Source organism: Trachemys scripta, chromosome 1 (assembly GCF_013100865.1).
Source record: "Trachemys scripta elegans isolate TJP31775 chromosome 1, CAS_Tse_1.0, whole genome shotgun sequence".
NCBI classification, from domain to species: domain Eukaryota; kingdom Metazoa; phylum Chordata; order Testudines; family Emydidae; genus Trachemys; species Trachemys scripta.
In genome coordinates, this window is record NC_048298.1 from 187887016 (window position 1) to 187899792 (window position 12777).

The following is a 12777-nucleotide window of genomic DNA, read 5'->3' on the forward strand; positions in this document are numbered from 1 at the left end:
CTAGTGTTTCCCTTGGAGAATTCCTAGAATATACAAAGCTTAAAGAAGAAACAGAAGATAAAGGAGAGAGGAAAAGGAAGGAGAAAAATAGTCCTGTTCTCCTATTTTCTGGTCCTAAAGAAGAAATTAATGGCAATGCAAGAAATTTCTGCTTGTGGCTGTGCTAATTACCCTGGTGGCTACCATGGGAGATACCCAAGCCCTGGGATTAATCAAGGAAATTTCATTTTCCAGGGTAGAGTTCAAGTGTCTCCTGGAGGTGGTTATGGAGGTAGAGAACAGAACCTTCCAACCATAGACTTCTCTGGCTTTCTAGGGACTAGAGGCTGTGTAATGTGTGAATAATCCTAGGCATTTAAACCTCCTGATTTATAGAGCCAAGGAGACACTCTATGCTGCCTTTCTATGGCTAGGGCTGCTCTTGAGGGGCTTTCCAGGACTTTGTCCATAGAAACCAACCCAGGACTCAATCCATAGAGATACAGCCTAGAACATAGCCATCCTACCCATCCATGGGTGCAGACTTGGAGCCCGTGGACTTTAAAATCAGAAAGGACCATCATGATCATCCAGTCTGCTCATTGCTGAACCCAAAACCTCACCCACCCACTTCTGTAATAGACCCATAACCTCTGGCTGAGTTACTGAAGTCCTCAAGTCATGATTTAAAGACTTCAAGTTATAGCGAATCCACCATTTACACTAGTTTAAACCTGCAAGTGACCCATGCCTCAAGCTGTAGAGGAAGAGAAAAAACCCCAGGGTCTTTGCCCATCTGACCCAGGGCAAAATTCCTTCCTGACCCCAAATATGCTGATCATTTGGAGCCTGAGTATGTGGGCAAGACCCATCAGCCAGACACCTGGGAAATAATTCTCTGTAGTAACTCAGAGCCCTCCCCATCTAGTGTCCCATCACCAGCCATTGGAGATATTGGCTGATAGTAGTTGTAGATCAGCTATATGCCTTTGTAGGCAATCTCATCGTACCATCTACTCCAGTGGTGCTGGTTAGCGCTGTAGCTATCCGTGTCTGGCTGCAGGAGCCTACAAGCAGTAGCCAGTCAGGGACAAGTCCCTCTCAGACAGGGATCCCTCTCCATCTACCATCAGCCAGGAGCAGCCAGAGCTTGGCTCCTGCCCGATGAGATGCTAGAGGCAGTCAGGAGCACAGCAGTTCCTATGCTCTTAGAGTTTTTCACACACCGCAGCCTTGTCAGGCTTAAGTTCTAGTAATTAGGACGTTTTCTCTCATTGGTGTAAATAAGGTGATGCTTAGTTAAATATGCAAATTAGGGCATTATATCATTTGCATGAAAGATATCACCAGTTTTCTAAACCTTCAAGGCACTGTCTTAATGTGGTAATTTTTGCATAGTTCATTCCACATCATGCACAAGATTGAACTTAATAATGAAATCAATAGCATGTGTAAGACACTGGATAAGTAGGTCACATTTCCATCTAATGGCTGGTCAACATAGAAGCTAAGAATCTACTGCTGCTCCCAGCTTAACAGTAGCTTCTTTAATTCTCTCATCACAAGTCATGGGGGTTAGAACCAAGATTGTTAGCACCAAAATTAGACATCTATCCCTTCAACTTGAGGAGATGCCCCATTAGCTGGTTGCAGTAGTAGGCTGTTATCCAGTACGTGGACCAGCTATTACAGAGGATCTAAAACACTTAGGCGAGGTGTTGCATATCCATAGGATGGATGCACAGGTCAAAATTTCTGTATGTTTCTCAGTTCCAATTAAGATAAGTATGTGGTTCTGGGTCAAATCATGTTGAGGCTGCTACAATTATTGTCATTCCTGCTTGGCTGTGAGACTTCTTTGATTCTCATGGGTTCAAAAAAAGAGGGTGGGATTAAAAAAAACTGGAAAGACATTTTCCTTGAAGGAAGCAGGCACTGTGGTCTGACTTTTAAGTCCTTGATCCAAATTTAAACCCTTGAGCCAATGTTCCTTATTTATATGAACCTAAAATGCTCAGGAAATCCTTAATTTGTTCTGGTTCATCATCCTATTTTAAACCTATTTTTCATCAGAAGTGGTAAACATTTACCCAGTAGTCCTGGGATGGAATATCAGATTCACCTATCCTCTTTTGGAACCCCATTGTTCTATGTCCACTGTGCAGAGTGCAAAGAGTGAAAATGGGGCCACATCAATGGTTCCAGTTGTTCTCTGGTTCAGAACCACTTGAGTTCTGCTAGAAAGTTACACACCTCATGAGGGCTATCCAGGGGAGCTTGTAACTGCCATGAGCCATACCGCCTATGCTAGAAGAGTTTAGAACTTTAGAAGTTAGAGCATGTGGGGCTCAGGATGGCTAAAATCTCCACAGGTTAGGCTGGCAACATTTATAATTTCTGTGACACCTCAGATGTGGTTCTTCCTACGTCAGATGCAAGCTAAATTGGTAGCTTCCTGGGCGGAGGCTGCTGGAGACCCTACAGAGGAGTCTCTAGTTAAAATTCTGCCACCAAACTGTAGATAAGGTTGGGATAAACATTCTACAACTACATTAGAAGCAAGAGGGAGACCAAGGACAGAGTAGGCCTGTTACTCAATGAGGGGGGAAAGACAATAACAGAAAATGTGGAAATGGCAGAGGTGCTTAATTACTTCTTTGTTTTGGTTTTTACCAAGCAGGTTGGTGGAGATTGGATGTCTAAAATAGTGAATGCCAGTGAAAATGAGATAGGATCAGAGTCTAAAATAGGGAAAGAACAAGTCAAAAATTACTTAGACAAGTTAGATGTCTTCAAATCACCAGGGCCTGATTAAATGAAACCTAGAATACTCAAGGAGCTGACTGAGGCCATTAGCAATTGAGCCATTAGCAATTATCTTTGAAAAGTCATGGAAGACGGGAGACATTCCAGAAGACTGGAAAAGGGCAAATATAGCGCCTATCTATAAAAAGGGAAATAAGGACAACCCGGAGAATTACAGACCAATCTGTTTAACTTCTGTACCCGGAAAGATAATGGAGCAAATAATTAAGCAATCTGTAGGGATGCATAGCTCCCGAATCGCCAGCCCACGGGCGCGGCAAACTGCTCCCATGGCTACGAGGCAGGAGTGACCTTCAATCCAGCGTTTGTGTTTGGGAAACTTATTTGGCTGATTTGATTGTACCCTCGCAGCTGTTGTTCACGCGCTCAAGAGATGGGTTTGTTATCTTATGTGCATGTATACTGCCTGGCTTTTCTATGCGCAAGATTTGTACCAATGAGAAGCGTTGTAAGCAGGGAAGTGTAAAGAATAAAAGCCCCAGGAAAAGTTCCTGGAGGTAGAGGGGCTTTTCGGCTACCACAGACCTGGTGTTCTGTTTTCTTTCCTGCGTCGTCACCACAGCAATCAATTTGCAAACACCTAGAAGATAAAAGATGATAAATAACAGTCAGCATGGATTTGTCAAGAACAAATCGTGTCAAACCAACCTGGTAGCTTTCTTTGACAGGGTAACAAACCTTGTGGATGGGGGGGGGAAGCGGTAGATGTGGTATATCTTGACTTTAGTACAGCTTTTGATACAGTCTCGCATGACCTTCTCATAAACAAACTAGGGAATTACAACCTAGATGGAGCTACTATAAGGTGGGTGCATAACTGGTTAGAAAATCGTTCCCAGAGAGTAGTTATAAGTGGTTCACAGTCAAGCTGGAAGGGCATAACGAGTGCGGTCCTGCAGGGATCGGTTCTGGGTCTGGTTCTGTTCAATATCTTCATCAATGATTTAGATAATGGCATAGAGAGTACACTTATAAAGTTTGCAGAGGATACCAAGCTGGGAGGGGTTGCAAGTGCTTTGGAAGATAGGATTAAAATTCAAAATGATCTGGAAAAACTGGAGAAATGGTCTGAAGTAAATAGGATGAAGGACAAATGCAAATTACCTCACTTAGGAAGGAACAATCAATTGTACACATACAAAATGGGAAATGACTGCCTAGGAAGGAGTACTGTGGAAAGGGATCCAGGGGTCATAATGGATCACAAGCTAAATACGAGTCAACGGTGTAACGCTGTTGCAAAAAAAGCAAACATCATTCTGGGATGTATTAGCAGGAGTATTGTAAGCAAGACATAAGAAGTAATTCTTCCACTCTACTCAGCGCTGATTAGGCCTCAACTGGAGTATTGTGTCCAGTTCTGGATGCCACATTTAAGGAAATATCTGGACAAATTGAAGAAAGTCCAGAGAAGAGCAACAAAAATGATTAAAGATCTAGAAAACCCAACCTATGAGGGAAGATTGAAAAAAATTGGATTTGTTTAGTCTGGAGAAGAGAAGACTGAGAGGGGCCATGATAACAGTTTTCAAGTACATAAAAGATTGTTACAAGGAGGAGGGAGAAAAAATTTTCTTCTTAACTTCTGAGGATAGGACAAGAAGCAATGGGCTTAAATTGCAGCAAAAGTGGTTTAGGTTGGACAGTTGGAAAAACTTCCTAACTCAAGGTGGTTAAGCACTGGAATAAATTGCCTAGGGAGGTTGTGGAATCTCCATCATTGGGTATTTTTAAGAGCAGGTTGGACAAACACCTGTCAGGGATGGTCTAGATAGTACTTAATCCTGCCTCGAGTGCAGGAGACTGGACTAGATGACCTCTTGAGGTCCCTCCCAGTTCTATGATTCCCCTGCCTCTGATGGACTCAGCCCCTCTCTGGATACTGCTAAGTCACCTGTCAGAGATGACATATCACCAAGGCTTTTACAAATACTTGTAAAGAGCAATTTTTTGCCTTCAAAATACACTAGATTTCTCCAAGTATAAGGGTATTTTTTTAAAATTCCCCCCCAAGAAATATACCTTGCCCTGAACCCTATTGCAAATTTGACACACTCCTGCACAAACACACCATTTCAAATTGCACAAATTGTATTGATCAAATAAGTTTGTATATTTTCCAGATCGATTAATATATAAAACTAAGTTCCTTTGGCAAGTGGTGCTGCCTCCCACCTTGTTTGTAATTATGAGAGAGCACTTTTCAAATGAGCAAACAAATGAGTAAATTCCATGCACCCTGGGGATTCAGGGGTAAGTTTGGGTGTGGGTATCTGTGGGAGTGTGGGAGTATCTATGGGAGCCCTTTGTTAAAAATGGCAGCACATCACTGGCTGGAAACTCAGTGTGTTACCGTTAAAGGCTTCAACACCAAACACAACACTGCCTTCTACTCCCTATCAACCTTCTTCCCACAGGATGGAAATTTTCACCAGTTGGGGGACACAAATTAAGTCTGTCCTGTTGAGTATTTTAATTCCAGTCACAAGGTCATTATTTACAATTATTAATTTGTTTCCTCTAGCACCCGTAATGCAATAGGCACTTTGCAAACATATAACAAGGCATGGTCCTCCCGTCCCATGATTTTACAAACTAAGGCTCTGATTCTGCATACACACTGCTGATGTAAGTCACCTTTATGTATGTTAATAGTCCCATTGATGTCAATGTGTCTACAAGTGTGTAACTGCAGGAATAGTGCCTAAAACACAGCCCGTTTTAGAGGGCAATATCTTCTCAGCCTTAACTGGGTCTTCACAGAGTATTTCGCCTTGGCTTCATTATTCAGTCAAGAATCCATGTACTCCAGAAGCTACCAACAAACTGTGAATGTCTTGAAAAAAGGCATCCTATGGTATAGCCACTAATGGAAGTAAGAAGAAGAAATATAACATGAATCTGCTGCATTGAGAGTAGCTGAACTTTCAGATATGTTTACTGAATATCAAGCAATTCAGATATAAAACCCTGACTGGCATGAATTTGTTGTGGACAGTTTGATATTGATACATGTGAAGGTGGTGAATACGTGCTCAGAATGCTTTTGAAATACTTCAGTATGAGTGCTCTTGGTTTTGTGGTTATTAGATTTCCTTGTAGTACCAAACGAATATCTTCTTTGAAATCTAGCTGCTAGTGAGGAGGGTCATGATGATCTGAGGAGAATAAAGTTGATGGCTGAAGCATATCACTGGAAGTCAGGAGTAGAATCCAGATGTCCTCGATCTGCGACAGACCTTGGGAAAGACATCTAGGGGGATTCCATTACACCCTTGCAAAGCCTGCGGCATTGGGCTTTAAGAAAGTGCAGAAGGTTCTGAGAGTGACATTCACTCCCCTCAAACATGGGAGGAGTGAGTGAGGCTGCTGAATACCAGGCTCCCACCAGGACTGCTATTCCATCCTATAGACTGGAGTCACTGCATCAGACCCTCAGTGGCAGTTCATAGAGTGAGCTTGTGGATCCTTCCCCAGCCCATCCCCATTTAGGCCTTCCCCATCAGCTCAGACAGGACCATCCAGGAAACAGACCTTTTCTTCTGGCTGTCCAATCCATGTGGGTATTGTTACCCAGAGTTTTGCTGAACCCAAAGCTCTTGGTAATTTTATTCTCTTTATGAGGCAGTTGCAGGAAATAAATCCAGCCAATAGCTAGTTGATGCAAGCAGGCAAACAAAAGTGCTTTCACTTTAAGCTTCTACTTTATTTATTCTCCAGCACTTACACACATCCGCAACAGGTTAGTAGAGCACCCCAGATTAACCCCAGATTCATATTTACCCAAGGTCTTGAGGAGGTCTGGAGTGGATTTCCAGATCCAGCGGTGGCCAGCCTTCCATCTGCAGGGGAACTTGAGAGGTGTTCAAGTGTCCACCAAGCTCAGATTTATTTTTATATTTTAGTATTACATAGCTTGTTTATTTAAAAACAAAACAAAACTGCTGAGCAGAAGTTGTGTGGCATTTTCCAGTCTGCTGTATGGGGTTTTCTATCAGTTAACCAGTTGTATTTCACATAGTCATAGTTAACTATATTGCCAGACTTTCCATGTTGCAAAACTGCATGCTTTGGCAAAAAGCTCGAGTCAGGAGGCCCCATGGTCATGTTTAGTCCTCGTGGACACTCACTTCCCCCCTCCTTTCTTGGTCTGTTAGTTCTGCTAAGGCTTCAGAAATGGCCTTTCTAGCTGCTTTCAGCAATGAGCATAACAATTGGTATTCCAGCTGCAGGCAGGGGTCTAGGCATGTTACTGGAGTATCAAAATTTCCCCCCTCTTACAGTGCACCCATTTGGGAATACTGTTGTGCCTGCGCAGTGTCCTGCTGAAGCCATTTGGGGTTCCATATGGGCATATGGGTCTGTTCACCTATTAGACTAAGTGGGGCTCCATGTGGCTGCAGGGATCAACTGGTGCAGGTCTGATTGCAGAATAGGGGTCTAGATTTGTGAGGCAACTTCACTATACTGTACTTCCCCCGTTCCCCCAGGTAGTAGTGCCCAGCAACACCTTATTCTTTGATTAAATTACTGTATCTATGCAGGCTTATGTCCTTGTAAAAAAAAAAATACTTATTACAAGCTAGTTATTATAGGATGTGCTATGAAATGCTTAGTAGACAGATTTAAAAAAATGTAGTCAGGATATTATAGGAACCTTTAAAAGTACATTTGTAAACTGGAATACATACAATTATTTATGAATGTGCCTGCAACATGGTAAGACATCATATAATCATGTATAAACAGCAATTTCTATTAATCATTTCTAAATCATGAATAAAGTATTTATAAATGTTACCTTAAAGTATTACCAAAGTTCCTGTGACAACCATTTTATAATGTATCTAATGCCAAGCAGCATAAAATACTGCACCCCCCTGAAAAGAGTTTGCATAAAATCTCTTATATTCCTTAAAGATTCATTATTCATTCCCACTAGATTAGTCACACTATTCATACAAGCTGAGGGTCACTGAGAACTAGCTCCAGTCACTGAACATAGCTTAAAAAAAAACACTTTTATAATGTTCAGAGGAATGATTTCAGACAAATGAAACAAAAATACTCCAGTGTGTGTTTTTCAAACTAGGTTTTTCCTATTTCTACGGCATGGATATTTCCTCTCTCTGATTGATATATTGCTTCTCATGTTCCCCAGGAAGACTTTCACCTTTTAAACTATCTACTGTAGCTAAAAAAAATATCACTTTGCAGCCTATATCAGCAGAGACAAATGTTTGCACATGATAATTAATATTAATAACCCCCGTTTGCAATACTTTCAGAAAAGTCCTCAAATTCCAGGCCCAAATGAAACAATCAAGTTGGCCAGACCAAAATAACCATATTTTTCTTCAGAAACTGAAAATACAAAAATATCAACTGATGGATTTTGTCACACAAACATCAGGAGTTAATGTCTATATAACTTACACATACTTTTTTTGTAAATGTCATCCATTTGCATTAATCCATCAACACTGACAGCTCCTCCAGTGCAATAGCATGTAGATCACACTCAGTGCAGAAACATAAATAAATTGATTAGTTCTAAAAAAGGTCCCCTTTATTTTTTTTAAACAGCGGGGATTTTCTAGTCAATTACCTTAAGTAGCCTTTAACAAATACTAAAAATGCCACATGTGCAAGGAGAGAGCGCACTGATTTCTCCCTCCCTCTGTTCCGAGCAGAAATGGAACCCCCACCCCAGCTGACTATTTCCAGATTTATGCCCAGTAAAAATAATTTTCTCTTCGGTTACCAAATGGTGTCCCAAGCATCCTGTGGAGGTCAGACAGTAGTGATAATATAGACTCAGCAAAAGAGCTGAAAATGATCCAGTGCAACCTTGGGCCTCAATCCTGCAAAGATTTACACATGTGCCTGAGTTTATGGACTATATGGAGTTGCAGGGCCGAGGCCTTAGTATCATCATTCTGGCAACATCATGTAACACTTCTAAATTATTCATCATAAATTGTCAATGTATGTTAGCTGCCTTATTTTAAGCAATGGGTTCAAGTCGCACACTAGGTAGGAGGCTGATCCTGCAGCCCATACTCACCTGGTAGTTTTCAATCACACAGGTAATGCTACTGAATGTCAAAATGAGATCATGGTGTAAGTGACAATTCTGTTGGTTCAAAACAGAGCCCAAGAAATCTGTTTTTATTATTGGGGGGGGGGTAATTTTTATGTTTTTGTTCCCCTGAGAGCAGTAGCTATTAGCACAAGTGAGTATTAGTTAACAGGTTGCAGGATCTGGCCCTATTTCTTGAGCTAATACCAATGCTGACACTCTGGTGCCATGGTAGGATCTAACCCTGCAACCATTTCAACATCTGATCAACTTTGCTCACTTGAGTAGTTCCACAGTATTTCTAATATGCCAGTCACTGTGTTAGCCGAACACCACAGACTCAAGTTAACAACTTGCATCCTGTCTAACTCTAAAGAACTTGTTCTTTCTCAGTCATCAGCTGCTAGACATTGTTATTTATAATTAGAAAAATGAGTAACTGCTGTCCTCAGATATACACAAAGATATAAGAATGTTATACCCTGATCCTGCCAAAACTCATGTACGTGCTTAATGTTATGGATTGTGAGTAGTCCTGTTGTCTTCAGTAGGATTACTCATAGTGTGTACAATTAGGCACATGTATAAATCTTGGCAGGATTGGGGTCTTACACTGAAACTTCTCCATCTTTGTTTAGTCAACACAACTTCCATTTGCAATTGTGCTCTCCTACTGTACTCTGGTCCCTACAGCACCATTTCCACTGATCCTACCGTTCTCCCCTCTCCCTCCAGTGCAGTTGCACACTAATTCTAAACCCCCTCCTTGCTTAAAGCATATGGAGAGGTAAAGGGCAAGGTCCTCTAAGTTCAAAATTAATGCAAGTTCTTAGTTTTTATCTTTGGTATCTAGAAACTATGTTGACTGGCATATTAGAAATACCATTGTTTAAAATCAGGGATATCAAATACCCAGCCTGCTTGCTTGATTTATGGAGCCCATGTGGCATATTCAAATTGTGCACAATCTAAAGGCCACATTTCAAGAGCTCAGCTCCCATTCAGGCTACATTGAGGAGAGTTTTAAAAGTGCTCAGCATCACCAACACGCAGCAGGAATTCTGACCTGGACTGAGGATAGTCCATAGTCCTAAATTTAGACACTGGACCATAATTAATATTGTAATGTGGGCCCCTTCACACCATGAGCGATACCCCTAGTTCTGATCATTTCGTTTCTATGGGGTTTCACAAAGGAGAAAAGGGGACCGGACCATACAGCCCATCTGCCTGTTCCTCCTTTTAGACTTGTTTACCTCCAGATATAGCAGGAGCGACTCTTTTATTAATCTAAGTTATTTACATCTTTAATAACTGCAGCTTGGTGCTAGACATTGTTATTTATGCCACATTAAAACAGCCTAATGTTAAGGTGCCTTCTCTACTCTATCTTTGTTTCTTATTGTGAGTCTTTTTGTCTCACATTTGGACTGGAATATAAAATAAACCCCATGTCTCTCATCCTGCAGGGATTTATGCGTGTGTTTAGGCACACTGATTTCCACCATTAAAGTTAAGCATCGGTAGAGCCTTGCTTGGATTAGGGCCTGTATGACTAAATAAATCGGGCATAAAATTTATCTACACCTAAGCATGCACGGTAACCTCTCTATAGGGACACGGGCAGTTAACAGAAGTGTTGTATCGAGTTCTGCACCTCGCCCTCACTTCTGAACAGTGAGTAGACAGCGTCCCACTGCCGTTTACAACCCCCATCGCGCAAAAGAGCCTGGGCCGACGAGAACAGAGGGTGTAAGCCCCTGCGTCGCCTTTCCCAAATGAATCGTTGTATTGATTCTGTTGAGTGTGGCTCAAGCCCCATTACACTGAATGTAACTTCTTTTCTACTCTGTGTCTGCTAACCTTTGCAGACCTCTTCCCCCCACTTCCACACCCCGCGGTGTTACGCGGCGCCTGGGCTTTCTGAAGCGAAGTGCGGTGCAACCTTGAGAACTCAGATCGGGAACTACTGAGCAGGGCGAGCTCGCGGACGGATTTCGAGCCGTTTGACGCCTGAACCCAGCAGGAGCTAGGTGACAGAAGGTGTCAAGCGGGGGGCACGGTGCAGGGCTGTGCGACAAGGCGTCAGCCGCCCCCAGCCTAAAGTTGTGGAGAGCGGCGTTAAAGCAAGACCAACCCGGAGCTCTAGAGATTGCTAGTGTATACCCCCCTCCATTTACAACCACACTTGCATCAGTCAGGGGGACAGATTTTCTTTTGAGCCCACGTGGCTATTGGGGAAGAATCACCCTGGAAAACAAGAACGTGGGAACGGCCCCTTCTTGTGTTCTCCGGCAGCCACTCGGTCCCACTCCCTCTGGGGAGCAGCGCGGAGCGGGCAAGTTCCCGGCTCGCCTCCAGCAGTTTTTGATCTCTCCCCGGGACGCTGCAGTCGCATCCATTTCAGCAACGTCCAGCACAAGCTGGGCTAGGAAGCGACTTTAAGTTACACGACACTGCTCGTGGTGGAGAGATCAAACGGGACTCGCTGGGCCAGCGGAGCGCTGCCCAGCGCCCTGGGTAGGAATCTCTTGCCTTCGGTGTCCCGGGACGGGGCTATTTGCTAATGCTGTAATTGATCATCAATTTCCTGTGCTAAGCGTTATTGCGGACACGCTTCTCGTTCCTACAGGTCACAACCTAACATCAGTCTTCTCAACCCCCCACCCCAAATTCTCGCCCAACTTTACAATGCAGCCTACTTATCAAGAATGAGTTTCGAATAAATTACACTGAAAACAATTCCCCCTGTGATTCCTTCCAGAGATTCAAACCTTTTGCTTTCTGCTGATTTGACTGTAATTCTTTTTCCACTGAAGCGAGACATGAATTGATTCGGAGTGAATGCAATTGTTGGCTTTGGGGTTTTTTTAATTAAAATCTGCGAAAACTAAATGTTTGTCTTTAATACACTTTCTATTTAAAAAAAAGCCAACGGATTACCTTAAAATGGGCTTTTAGGTGAGGTCAGAGAAATGTGCAATTCAAGGTCAATAACTATGCCTCATTTCTCGAGTTCTTTTGATTTTATTATCGAATCCCATGTGTAGAATTTATTAATAAACCAGATAGAGGAAAAATACCATTTAGGAAGTTCTTTATAGCAGCGTCCAGAGTTTATTGGGAGTTATTTTGCAGATTGTCCTCAGGAGACAAGTATATTAGGGATTTGCTTTGATCAATTCGGGCCACAATTTCAGAGATGTACTTTTTTATTTTAAATGCATCTCATTTGAGATTATATTTCAAACGTCTCATTAGCGGACCCTTCTCCCAACCAAAATTATTTTTTAATGATGTAATTTACTACACGGTCGCTTTCCTTTGCTATCAAAGGGTTGATTGGAATAATCAGTTATCATACCCGCTTTGGGGAACAATATTTATTTTTAATCTGCATCAAAAATATCCTGTTGGAAAATAGAATCAGTGGAACGTGTTGTCATATCTGATGCAACATGCAATGCCCGTCGACTTGAATTTTTAAATACGTTTTTCTTGTCTTTGATATTTTTTCCCTGGGATGTTTTTCCCCCGCTAATGCGGGCAGATTCGGCTAGATTTTTCTGATATAATTCATAAATACAATTGGGTTGGTTTGTTTGAGAAAGGGAGAGACAATCATCAGCAGCGTTCAGATTTGTCGGGGGAAATTTCAATGACATTTGTATAATTTAAAGCAGCTTGAAAGCAGTTTTGTAACCGATTGTAAACATGGTCGTCTTGTTTGTGCAGGATTTGTGCAAAGTATGTTCCTATTACACTGGGACATCGATTACCAAGAAAGGTAAACAGGCTCACACTTAGGTATTCACAGGTTGTCTGTGTAACAGTTTGATTTGGTTTTCTTTATACTGTGTGAAAGAGAAGGTCAAATCTAATGATAGTTC